Source organism: Macrobrachium nipponense, chromosome 6, assembly GCF_015104395.2.
Source record: "Macrobrachium nipponense isolate FS-2020 chromosome 6, ASM1510439v2, whole genome shotgun sequence".
Classification (NCBI taxonomy): Eukaryota; Metazoa; Arthropoda; class Malacostraca; order Decapoda; family Palaemonidae; genus Macrobrachium; species Macrobrachium nipponense.
In genome coordinates, this window is record NC_061108.1 from 32,385,703 (window position 1) to 32,400,461 (window position 14,759).

Genomic DNA, 14,759 nt, shown 5'->3' on the forward strand with positions numbered 1-14,759 from the left:
CTCCCAGGTATTGGAATAAATAAGTATCGTTTATGTATCTGAAAACCATTTGTCAGGGTAATAGGCGATAGTCAGTCTACACTCACCTGCACGTGCGGTAGGTGTTTTTCATTTCATTTATCTGAACAGCGTCTAACCTTTGTTGTTGCCACGACAGCTGGAATTATTCACTTGACAGAGATTAATGGCGGCTTGAGTTATTTATAGGGTTTCTTAACATTTTATTCAGCTCCTCCAAAAAAATGACTTTAATGGGTACTTTACTGTTGTCGTTTATGTTTTCTTTCATAAACAGCAATATGTCACGTTTTCTTTTAAAAATACATCAGCGCCAATAAAACTAACAGCAATAAAAACATATCAGAGACAATAAAGGTGAAAGCAATAAAATATCCTGAATCCAAATCGAACCGTTTCCTGGAACTCTGTGGACCTATAAAAGAAAACGTCAATAACCGTTATAAGAAAACATCAATAACCGTTCACTTCGTAGGAATTATTGCTAACAGTTGTGGCAAACGAAACCAAAATCATGACCTCTTCGGAAGAAGTGAGAAAACATAACATTGGGAAAACTCACAGTTTACCACATGTATCTTTTGTGGATAGTCATAAATCTAGAAAAGTTACAGATGATTAATTGTGAATGTACCAATTTTAAAACAACAATAAGTGAATCTGAGTTGCAAGTAGTTGTTACTCTATTTAATTTGTTCACGAAGGATGATTGTAAATATATTCGATGCCTCTTTGATGATTGTACGTATATTCGATGCCTCTTTACCTAAGTAATTTTATTATTTCCTTTCAGGCAAAGGTTTAGATTCATAAGTGGATGTTACAGAGAAAAAGAGGAATCATATCGTAGAGCGACTTATTTGTTATTACTACTTTTTACGAGTTTTTGTTTTTTTTCTCGTTTGTCAAGTCAGTTACGAGGATTACATAGGAAGTTAACGAATATTAAAAAGTTTTTTTTTCATTTTTTTTTTATTACAGGTACAGGTGTTTTATGGAATAGTTCGATGCGGATTCGGATATTGTATTGCTTTTATTTGTATTGGCTCTTGTATTTTTCTAAAAAGATTCGGTAACGTTCTGCTGTTTGTGAAGGAAAACATAAATAGCTTCGATTGCTTTGGTAACTGTGAGGCACATCTTTTCATTGTCGAGAAGGAAAACGCCTAGTATTTACAGAATTTAGGTAAGGTTGCGGTACAAAATCCCACTACTTTAGAAAATCTCTCTCTCTCTCTCTCTCTCTCTCTCTCTCTCTCTCTCTCTCTCTCTCTTAAGATCTCGAATCCTGGAGTAAAAGTTTATGTAGCTTTTATTTCTCTTAATTTAATTTTGATAGTGAAGGCATTTTAGAGCCTGATGCTCAACGAAATTAATTTACTTTGGCAATTTTTAAAACTTGGTATAAACTGTTTTGACTAGAATGAAACAACAAGTAAATGTTCCGTCATTCATCATTCATCTACTGCACGAGGACAGGGCTGCCTTCCTGTCAAGATTTTCGAAAGATTTTCATTATTTGAGGGCCATGCCTTTTTTTATTATTTTTATTCTTGCCTGTAGTATATACTTTATATATCAGATGTATGGATTTGTGACGGGTATTGCTCACTCGTCTACCCGGCTATTAACGGGTACCAGCATGTGCTGGGGTCAAGAAAAAGGACATAGAGCAAGGAACTTCATCTTCAAAAACGCGCTGGGAGACCGGAACCCTGTACCGATTTATCTGTCTATCTATCTGTCATATATATATATATATATATATATATATATATATATATATATACATATATTATATATATATATTATATATATATATATATATATATTATTAAGCCCCCTTTATTCCCTAAACTACACAAACTGGGAGCTCTTACCTGTTGCCAACGGTGCCCTGTCTGTAAGATGTCACGAGGCTTATTAAGACTGCGTAAATATAAAAAAAATATCATTTATTTCCCAAAGCAATTGGTTATAACAAAGAACAAAATGATTAACAAGTCATAATGGCATAAATACCCAAATCTGCCCATAAAGAAAACCAATAAGATAACATTCTACCTTCCGGACTAAGGTTACACTCTCAAACCCCAAACAAGTCACATTGTCTAGTATTCGTCAGTTATCAGTTAGAGAATCCCATTCCTAATCAACCATGGAATCGGACCCATCTGTAATAAAGATAATAGTTATATAGACACCCCAACGTCACTCTTTTCAAAGTATTTACTAAAGAGAATATTTCCACACTTCTCTCTCTTTTCCAAAAGGTAACAGATTTTCTAAGTTTTTATAGAACGTGTCTTACCTTTTCGATGGGCGTTTTCTCCCGACACTTCGAGCAACCGCTTGTTCTCTCCTTTGCACAAAGAATGCGTCTTCCACAAGTACCCTGAACCAGTAGGCCTGTAATACACGTACAAACGAATGCACATGCCTCGCAAACGGGGAACGACCTCTGAGACAAGTTGCTTGTTCAGCAAATACCTTTCTCTCCCATGTGAACTTTGCAGTGTACCAATCCTTGTCTCTAGGCGAGTAGAGCTATGTGACTTTATTATTATATAAAACATTTAAACATATTATTAGCCATTCCCCCTCTTTCACCTCTTTAGATATATATATATATATATATATATATATATATATATATATATATATATATATGTGTGTGTGTGTGTGTGTGTGTGTGTGTTTGTGTTTGTGTATATAAAACTGATCTATTCTTTTTTTAAATTTACAAAATTTTGTTCTTTTTGCGCTTTGCTAGCCTATCGTGACCTGTCCGATTGGTTGATAGTTTTATATTATTAGCACGAATTTACTTACTTCTACTCAAGATATTAATTTTATCGCATTTGAGGTGTCTAGATAAGATAATGGGGAATTAAGAGGAATTTTACGTTACTGAACCATGTATGACTTGTAGGAGTCTCTCTCTCTCTCTCTCTCTCTCTCTCTCTCTCTCTCTCTCTCTCTCTCTCTCCATACCATTTCATATTAAATGCAACGTTCATTTAAACTGGCTCTTTAGCTTGTGTATCATACGTAAAGATTCTCTCTCTCTCTCTCTCTCTCTCTCTCTCTCTCTCTCTCTCTCTCACACACACACACACACACTATTGCCTGTCAAATGCAACGTTCAGTTAAATTGGCTCTTTATCTTGTATATCTTATGAAAAGTTTCTCTCTCTCTTCTCTCTCTCTCTCTCTCTCTCTCTCTCTCTCTCTCTCTCTCCATACCATTTAATGTTGAATACAACGTTCAGTTAAATTGGCTCTTTATCTTGTGTATTTTATGAAAAATTTCATCTCTCTCTCTCTCTCTCTCTCTCTCTCTCTCTCTCTCTCTCTCTCTCTCTCACACACACACACACAAAATTGCATATTAAATGCAACTTTCGGTTAAATTGCCTCTTTATGTTGTATATATATCTCTCTCTCCATACCATTTTATATTAAATACAACGTTCAGTTAAATTGGCTCTGTATCTTTTATATCATATGAAAAGTTCTCTCTCTCTCTCTCTCTCTCTCTCTCTCTCTCTCTCTCTCTCTCTCGTTAAAAGGAATTTTGATTGAATTCACACTTTTCGTACATTGTATTGAATGAAACGTTTTGTTCAGTTGTGTGTGTGTGTAGGCGGGGTGGACCGTCCGAGGAAAAAGAAAATTCTTCCTATAAATGACCTTCCTTTTTATAACTCCGAGGGAATTGTGCCAGTAAACTTTTACTTCTTCGTATCTGCCTCAACATTTCTTTCAGCCACCGTTATATTGCTGGCGATATTTTTGGTGGTATTGTTGGAAAATGTACTGACTGCGTGTCCAAAGCAGAATAGTTCTTTATATTCTTATATTCTTATATTTGTTTTGGTTATGGGCGTTAGTATCCGCTACTGCAGCTTTTAGTAAATGGCTGATGTTATATCAGTTCTTGTTTCTCTGTTGTGGATCCTCCTAATTTATTTGTTGTTATTATTGTGTAGCATTTTGAAGCTAGTGCTTACTTTATGAAATTGCTTGATTTTACGTTTTAGTTGTTTAAAACTGGGTTCTTGGGAAATGGTCTATAGTTGTTGATACGCTTAAATGTTTTGTGGCTATGCAAATTTGACTCAGAAGTTTAAAAGTGTAGCTGATGTGATTCGTATAGTTTTCTTGTTTATGGCGTAATTTCAAATTCATCTGTGGATATAGAAGTTTTGGCCCAGCTGTTATCCTATGTGAGTCAAATACCGGTGCCAATGAGGTTACGGGCAAAACAAGTAATGAGATAAAGCACCTTGTTAGAGTCACGAAATATTGAAAATCAAGAGGAAACCGTAACAGGAATGAGAAGCGCAGTAAAATGGTGAATTCATATTTATATCAAGAACTACGATGGATTTATTATATTATTTAATATTATGAATACAACAGTGTACAGTGACTCAGGGAGAATATTGCCTGTCAATTTACAGACATTTTCAATATTAATTGCAACAGCAATTAGTTATTAACAATTTTATCTGCAAAAGCAGTGAAAAGCATTGCGATGGAATGGTGTGATTTGTTCGTGCTTGAGCTGTATCGGAACATCGATATGTCCCCCGGATAAGAATATTACAAAAAGTATATGCATATCGAGCTTCGGAGACGTCAGTGTTAGGAAGCGTCACAAGACAAAGTTGCCATAAGATGGATCGCCTAAACCCGTTATTTATGATAATATTACATGCTGGGGCATCAGGCCTTATGGTCTCGTTGTGACATTGATTCATAGATGTCACTAATATGACGTGAATTTGATTTAAAAGACGTCTGCATATTCCTTGATAATTTTAAGCATTGGAATATGCGGCCATTATTATGGAAAAAATTAAATAAATGCAATTCCGGCTTATCAGAGTTCTACAAAACCACATCACCGGTTTTCTTGAAATGGAACATGATGAAGATTTAATTGGCCTCTTAATTATTGGTCATGATCTTTTAAGTAGGTCACTGTTTAGTAAAGTGATTCCTTATAGGGAGTTATTTTAGTTGTTATCTCTCTAGTATATTGTTTCCGATCCATTCGATTGTTCAGATGTAAATATATGAGTCGTTATACGATGATTTTATGAAAGGCAATACTCATGAACATTCCAAAGCCTTTCCATGGTTTAATAAGGGATCCAGATCTCACACAGTTTATGTGTAATTATATATATATATATATATATCTTATGTTTGTGGTTCCTTTCAAGAGCAACGGATTTAAGTTGCGGTAATTTAAGGCCAAAAATGAATAAAGGAACCATAACACAAATGGAAAAAATTAAAGATTACGGCTGGCTTAGGGCCGGTTTCAGAGTGAAGGAAGTTAGGTAAACTCAGAAGTTTAACTGGCTTCCATATATTTGTTTACTCTAAGGGAACTAAAGGTAGCGAGATCGGCTCGTTGCTGTAGACTGGATTGGACCGATACTTCTCGGTCTCGGTAGAATTAACACAGCGGAGGTAGGATGAATTCCCAGAATCACGTTACAAAGATCAGCTTCCAACAATGAGACACATGGTAGGGCATCTGCAAACAGATGTTAGGGCGACATCAATACGCTGGCTACAAGCACGAGGAGGGGATCGGAAAATGCTTTGAAGGCTAAACATGATCCCTTTTTTGGGAGTTACGTTACTGATTAATCACAGGGATGTAAGACAATGGCTTACACAAAATGAATGTTACATCCCTGCGCTATAGCAAAACTAATCACTACAGGACACTTGTTGATTCAAAAGCACCATGGGAGGACACTTACGTATAGCATCTCCACACTCAAAGGGGGTTGTAAGTTACACAGTACAATGAGTGGGAGTGATGCTTGGGGATTCACTAAGGACCATAAGTTGTTTGTAGCAATGAAACGTAAAAGAATCAGAAAATGTGAGGAGAGACTGCCTTAAACCATTAAATTCGCACTTTATCTGATAACCTGGGCTCGCCCGTCTTCAATGGTGGTACAGTTGAGGGAAAGGACAATGGATATATAGAGCAATTGAACACACGGAGCAATCTCTAGGAGATATGGGGGGAAGGGGAGGGGGAGAGCGCTCTGCTCAGGTGAAATGACCTTCCTTTTAGGATGGGAGGCGACCGTCCAAGGGCGAATCTTCTGCTGCATGCCCTATCATCAACTTTTCCCTTCCGATCTGTCTGGTAGATGGCAGATGTTCCGGTGTAATTACCCGGACTCGTGGCGTTCGAATTCCGCGTGGGCAGCTTAATCTGCTTGCTCTGGCTTAATTCTCGGACGTTCAAGCATCTGCAGAAGAAAATGGCCGGCAGCAGTGTTTGTGGAAGAGAAAGCTGCGAGTCATAGAGCTCTTTCATAGATGTAGTAGAAGAATCATCGTGTGGCTACCGTTTTATGGATTTATTTAAATGAATATTTTATGTTATTTTGACTTGGGGATGTTCATAATTTAGAAAAATATATCTATGTATATATATATACATGTTCATCAGTATAGCGGTTTATTGCCATGTTTATTCTCCAACTACGTGATACTTTGATCTCGCCCATTTTATTGTCCTGGTTCGTCTTTGGTAGATCGGATTTGTAAAATTGGTTTTAGCTCTGAGATTAGCTTACATTAAAAAACAATTTTAATATGCAGTGTTTATATGTATGTGTATATATATATATATATATATATATATATATATATATATATATATATATATATATATATATATATAAATAAATAAAGGTATGAGCCACGAAGGAAAAATAAACAACGGAGTTCCTGTAAGATCTTTCGACTCGACATCCTTTACGCAGTAGATAAACTGACTTACATGAGGAATTGACAGTACAAGAAAGGTCGTATAACTGACAGATAGGGATTATAAGGAGATTAGTACCTAGAATCCGACACACCTGGAAGATGAGTAACCTTCCCTAACAAGCATAAACATTGGTACATTTTAAAAAAACAAAAAGATTAAGTCAATCTGCTCAGACACAAGGACAAGACAATTAAAGGATTATATAGGGCAACAGCTATTCAGAACTTTGGTAAACAAAAACATATTCACAATACATATTAAACATACATATACAAACAAGATATCTCTAAAGAACCTAATTTGTATTCAAGTCTGTAATTATATCTTTGAGGTCATTCTTAAAGATGTTACAAATAGAAGGGTCTAAATGAAACAGGCCACGACTAATATTAAAATTACAATGGGAAGTAAGTTAGTTGTATTATGGCAGATTCTAAAAGATTTCGTGATAAGACATCTTTTGACCTTGCAATTACTGAACTACCAATCCAATTTATTCGGTGGTTGTTTTCACTTAAATGAATGAATATTGCATTAGATGTTTGCCCCCCCAGTTACACACACACACACACACACACACACACACACACACATATATATATATATATATATATATATATAACACACATACACACACACACACACACACATATATATAATACATAAACCTTTGTTGTTTTTGCATGTAACGACCGGACTTTGAGGCGAGTAGTAGAAGGGGCGTTAATTTCATTAAACGAGACCTTTGCAGGAAATACTGGCATTACAGAAAATACAGCTATTTGTGAAGAGATATGTAGGAAAGGGAAAATTTCAAACTTTAGAAATATATGTGCCAATAATGATGCTGCTTCCTCTCCTGTTTACTCCACTCAGGTCATTTCTCCAACAAACCACCCAACCACCATAGAACAAGCAGTTGACAATAGAAACATTCCCCCACGAAGATCTAGACGAATTCCTTTGGGCGGAAAGAACGAGGGCTCAACCGCCTGATCCATTCATAATATGAACTAGCTTGTTACCTAACCGTTGTTTTTTTCAATGTTTGTGCTCTTACTTGTTAGTTCCTTGAGGTGACATATCCACACTTTAGTGAACAAGACCACAGTTGATGGTCGAAAGCTTTAATCCTATACAAGAACTATATACTTTAAAACTACAAGAGGAATTTACTTCATTGTGGATTGTATCCCCATTTACTTAGAGGTACGACATAGTACCTGGCCTTCTGCATAGTATATATATATATATATATATATATATATATATATATATATATATATAATATATATATGACAGTGTTTCCCTTGACGGTCTGTAACTCTGAAATGAGGTAAGAACCCCCTGTCCCTATTTCCATCCTTCCCCAAGCACGAAATACTACCATTACGTACTCATGGGAGGCGTCCTCTTTTGGATAACAGCCTCTTCTTTCAACCTTGAAGAAGCGGGGCACGTTCGATTCTGTCGGCATTCGCTACTTCAAAGTTCACGTCGGCATGAACCTTGAAAAGTCTATAAAAGGGACAAGTAGAAGTTCTTACGTATTCTGCAAGGATTGCCAGAGACAGCCCTTGTTAGGTTTCACGCTTGGAAATGATTGATGTTTACCATCCAATCAGGTGGTATCAGCTCCTCCTCTTCTGCTCGTCTGCCTCCACGTTTCCAGATTTTTGGACAGTGAAGAGGCATATTGCTGCTGATAGTCGAAATATAACTTGTAAGGTTTGCAGATTTTCATAATTTAGATTTTTCTCTAGTTCACTTGAATTCATTGCAGGCGAATTTTATATATCATAAATTTGCTTACATTTTATTACGCTGGTAACTGCTCAGAAAGTCATTTAGGTTTACAATTTAATTATAATGATTGACTTGTCTGTGTTACCGAACTTGCTGTTGTTATTGTGGTTGTTGCTGTATCTGCTGTTGGTAGATATATTACTTTGCAGGTGTAAAATATGCAAGATCATCAAAGCATTCCAGCCTTTTGTGTTCTAAGCACCGTAATTAATGAGGTCAAATCACTCTGAAAGTGGAGTAAAAGATAGATGTTTAGAATAATGTGAATAAGCATTCTATGTAAAAGACTCAACCCAAACTTTAGGCTTACATATAAATCGGAGAACAAGAATTCTTCGTTTATATACACACCAAAATTTTTGGGTATTTCTTAACGAGCGTAGCTCCTTTTCATCTTTTAGTAAAGAGGAGTCGAGGATGGTTTGTTTGATGTTCGTGCTGCGTCAGTCTGTCCATTGCTGTAGGGTCTTACGTTCTTACGTTGAGATTTTCTGAAGAAAAGTTTTGAATTAGAAAATAGGTAATCATTAGCTAAATCCATTACCGTTGATTGATTGATTGATTTCATAGAAGTGGCGTTCTAGCTATATGCAGACATCAACATATAAGACATTTTCCAACACATTTAAATATACCATGTCTTAGAAATTCCATTTCGGAGAGAACGTTATTGCTTTCCACACCCCAACAGTCGATCAGCAATTGATATACAATCAAGGGAATAAGATTTCGCTTAAATCGACTGCCCATAGGAAATCCACTAGGAATGCGTATACAGGCAGCAGTTGAGTCTGAAGTTTCCCACTTCCTTACGTTATTACTCGTAATATATTCAATATATATGTATGTGTATATATATATATATATATATATATATATATATATATAATATATATATATATATATATATATATATATATATATATATGTGTGTGTGTGTATGTATGTATGTAAAATTTTTGTCATATACATCATGACATTTTTTTATATTCACATACTTTAAGCCACGAGTGTTGTTTAATATCAAATTCGCTCAACTGGAATTTATTAGTGATATGCGGTCCGTCACAAGGTGAACTCGAACCACCGAATCGTGGCTTCACTGAAAAGTCGTTGTTCGCCAGCCATTCAACTTTGTAAGTCCATCTTGTGCCGGATCGCCTATAGCACTTATAAATTCCCCTTTGGTGCTTATTCCGAGGCTGAGAGAATTTGATCTCCTATATATATGTGTATGTGTGTGTGTGTGTGTGTAATGAAAAGACATTCTCATTTCTTTCAGTACTGGAGACAAAAATTGTTGTTAAAAGACTTCGGAGTGGGTATTATTTTTACAATAATAGGAAATAGTGTACGACCCAAGGGCAATTGTCCACTTGAGATTGATTGGTTATGGCTGTGCTTTTCTTGGTGTAATGCCCGTGATAGGTTAATCAACTGTAGAAGTACATCAGTGTAAGTCGGGTCGATTTTCCGAGATGACGCATCCAGAACTCATTTTAGAGGGTCATGAGAATTTTCCTGGAATTTAGAAATTTTTTATTTGATAACTTCTTCATGGAATTTCAATGTCTATAATTTTTTTAACACCGTAGACTTTAATTTTTTACGCCTTTATTTTTTCTCTTTTTGCATTCTCTACATTTTAAATATGCCCTTTTTTTTATCGTGCAGTAGGCTACTTTTTTATTTTTGTTTCCATTATTTTTATTTGTGTTTATTCATAATATTTTATTTGTTAATTCACAATATTAATAAAAAAGAAAAATCTTGTCCATTCATGATATTCTGCATAATTTTTTCTTACGCAAGCAGTTATAAGAAAACTTTACATTGTGATAAAGGCTTTGTAAGTTGCAAATAATCAGAAGATACCAGATGAACCTAGCTTTAATATTTTTTAATAATCCAACTAAAACAAAAGAATTTTATAACCTTCATCACATACTGCCATGTGGGGTGTTTAATGAAAAGTGTAAAATGAATATTCACCCCTCCAGAACTATTTGATATTCTGGCTTGTATTTTAACTTTCATATAGGGTTTTTTACATTTATATGTGTCACGATTTTGCTGCCGATATGAAATGCACATACATACATACATACATTGATAAGTGTTTTAGAAATATGGGAATATTATAAGTTTTGTTCGGAAAAGATTTTTACGGAACTGATTTTGCCCACGATAGTTTAATGCCTCTACCAAGAAAATCTTGAACAAAAATAAAAAAAAAATTGCATGTTGCCATGCAAGTACTATGATTAAATATGTCATAACAAAAGATTTAATATTTTTTTCATGTTGTCAGTTCCCACCAACGTTTGCTATGAAGTTTTGTGATAAAAAAACTAGATTTTTTTCGCAAGAAATTGGTGTCTCTCTTCTTCTCATGTTTTTTTTCCTTTTTTTTTCCCTTTTTTTTGTGTTATCCTTCGTATATCCACATTATTTGAATTCATCAGCAGCGTCGTCCTCATGGCCTACCATCATTCTTGAGACGTGTACCGAGTGCGAATATCTAAACCATTTTTAGGACTCCAGCGATATGGATTTCCTATCGGAATTGGAGAACGGATGAGAGTAGGCTGAGGGTGGCTACAAACATCCCGCTCATCCTTCAGTTTCCCTCACCACCTTTTTAATATTAGTTATTTATTTACATTTATTTATTCAGGGTGCTCTTCCTGCATTTCTGTAAATTTGAATTCCGAAACTTCATGAATGCTGTGCGCCAGTTCATCACACACCACACTCCCCCTCCCCCTCCCATCACCCCACACTTCCACAAGCTCCTTTCTTCTGTCATGCGAAAGGACGTTTGTGACATGCATTTTCCAGCACGCCTTTCCAATTGGTCCAAGTTTGCTGTCCAGCTTCTTGGGAGACTTGCGGGAGATGATTTCCATCTCTCTATCTCTCTCTCTCTCTCTCTCTCTCTCTCTCTTTGCATCAGGAGTATGATGAAGTTGCATTTCCATCTTCGAGAGTTTCATCGTAAACGCGAAATGCTTTCTTTACTTGACATGGGTAGAGGAGCGAGATGATTAAAAATGCAATTTCATTGCAGGTTATTTGAGATGCGAGTCCAGTCCCTTAATAATAGTTCATAAAGGTCACAGCTTTTCATGAATATTATTTTGGAAGTAAACATAAAAGTGCGAACGCTCGCGCCTCGTGGACACACACACACACACACATGCGCGCTGTCTCACATATACATAACATCATCATCATACATATCCCCAGTAGGGGTGCGACACACGGCAAGCATTACTAAGGTTCTTTTGCGGCATGCCTTCCGCCCCTAGCTGCAAACCCTTTCGTTTCTTTTACCGTACTTTCTTCCACCTTACTTTCTAGCCTCTCCTAACAATTGCAGCTACGAGGTTTTCCTCCTGTTACACTTTTAAACCGTTTACGGTCAGTTTCCTTTTCAGCGCTGGATGACATCATAGGCCCCAGTGCTTGTCCTTTAGCCCAAATTGTATATTCAATGCAATTCATTTTTCACATCCAAGTCGTTTCAGGGTCTTTCAATACATTTGTTTTACAGCTAACATTTATTCATGCACTATTCCTTGGATGGTGCGAATGTGATGTCATTTCTCTCTTTACTCTGAACTCTGACACTTAATCTTATAACTTGATTCTCAGTTCTGCAAAATATTTTAGGTATGTTTGTAATGTCTTACCGTTGTTCAAATCCGTATAGCAGTACAGATACTAACTAACAAAGTATAAACTCATTGTTGTATGCAGTTTCAGTGGAGAGAATTTTTTTATAATATATATATGTATATATACAAATATATATTTTACATTGCATACATATATCTATATAATGTGTGTATTTATGTATATATAATTATATATATATATATTTTTTTTCTTCCTTTTTCTTTTTTTATGTGTGTGTGTGTGTGTAGCCACATAGAAGGTGGGATAGGAGCGCACGATCTTTTACCATCTTTCTGGTGCATTTTCGAGCCAACGCATTTTTCTGTTTCCTTGAAAATGGCTTAGAGTAAAAGCGAAAAATCTTGCACCCCGTTTCATTTTCCTCTTGGCCAAATATTCTGTTTAAGGTTGCTTTGTAGACCTTTCAATTCTAATAGGAAATTAATTAAAATACCTTTTCTTTAATACTGCATGTGGCTTCTCTGTTTCACTGAAAAGTTTGCACATCAAACTTCACGGTAATGAATTTATTATTAATATTGTTGCTATAAAAATCTTTTTCGTTAGGACAACGTTTTCACATTACATTTTTCACTTGTCTATGGTCATATGGAACTAGCCTGGAGGATTTCTTCTCAATCTTGGGTGGGGAAAGATGCGTAACACAATTGAAGATTGTCAGGTAGTTGGGAAGACACCAAGAGATCTAATGAAGACTGCAAGGCCGAAAGCAGAGTAGTAGTTTTGAGTTGAAGTAAAGCAGCAAGAAATCATTAGTTCCACATCAGTGCACTCTACGAGGCACACTTTCATTAATTAAGTCCATAACTACTAAATTGTAAGCAAAAGCCCCAGAATGGAATTCCCTTACGAGAAAATTACCTCCGAAAAATGGCAAAGATACCGACGAACAAGAATTAATTTAAAAAATACCACTTTAAACAAATGTTTGCATACATATCGAAAGCAACTTATACCTGGACAAGCTTATTGTAATCTCGTCTGGCTCTCTAGGGTTGGGTAGTGTAGAATCAATAATACTTCCTGGAAACATTTTTCCTTACTTTCACCGTAAAGAAAGGAAGGGCATTTAATACTGGACAGGGTGACATGTTCGCACTCTACGAACTTTGTAGCACCCGCTACATCGTGACTTCGAGTTTCCTGCTTTCGAAAGAGATAATGGAAGGTAGCCAAACGTATCTGTTGACTATGATCACATTGTATTACTATTGGGAAGTGTTTGTACCCGACTCCTCATCGGTGTTGATAACATCAGGAGATTGAAGTGGCTCTGCCCTGTTTGTTATGGTAGATCCCACGGAATGCAAAATCAAATACTTATAATGAAAGGAAATTGGGACGCGATGTATTGTGATTGCTAAGCAGGATGGGTAAATTGCTGAACTTCAGAGGATGCAAGATGAGACAATAAAAAGATGAATTTTCCCTATGATGTTGCTCTTAAGATTGATATCATTGAGAAGCTGGAAATGAATGAAGTTGAAATGGAGATAACAACTCCTAATATAAAAAGGAAAAATTATGCGACTGTAGTCAAGGAAAATAATTTGTTAGTGATAAAATCCACACAGGCTTCAGGAAGAAGTCATTGAGAGGAAAACAAAAGTAGGTAGTGCCTATAGATATTCCAGTTATTAATATGAGGTCTATTCGAATGGTAATGTTGCTATCAATTTTGCTGATCCTAACGGTAGAGCTGAAGCAGGATGACTTGCTAAATGGTGCTAAAACTAAAAAGATTGGAAACTGAAACCAAAAGAAATTATGTGTAACGTCTAGAGGAAAACGAGATGAATGAGTTGACAAAAAACGTTATTCAGTCAGTCTTGACTTACAAAAGATGATAAGTTTGTTATTTAATAAACCTGCTGCTGGGAGGACTTCCCACATCATCCCAAAATATGAATCTGAAATGTTCGAGGTTATTTATGAAAATGGTGCCAGTATATTAGGATGGGGAATGCATTACACTTGACACATTAGAAGTATGGGCAATTGGAGAAGGAATCCAAGATTGAAAATAATGAAAGTCTGTTCTAATGTGGCGGTAATCATGTAAATAAAGAATGCAACTCAAGGGGATAAATAACGAATGCAACTCAAGGGGTAAATTTTTCAAATTAGTAGAAATTGCAGCTAATTTTTGAATATACTAAAGTAAACTTCAAAGTCTTAGATCGTAGAACTATTGCCGTCTGTGGACCTCCACGGTCAAGTGAAAGTGATTTTTGACAGAGAATTTTGACATGCTTCTGGAAAAGATTTGTGGATAGATGAGCGGGAAAGTCTTAAGGAGCTGTCTTTAGTGAATCATTGGAATGGCATCGAATGTTTTAATAACATTAATTGCGCAACAGCTTCGACTAGACTGACATTAGTTGTTGTTTTAAGTGGCTCGGTAAATGCGGCGTAT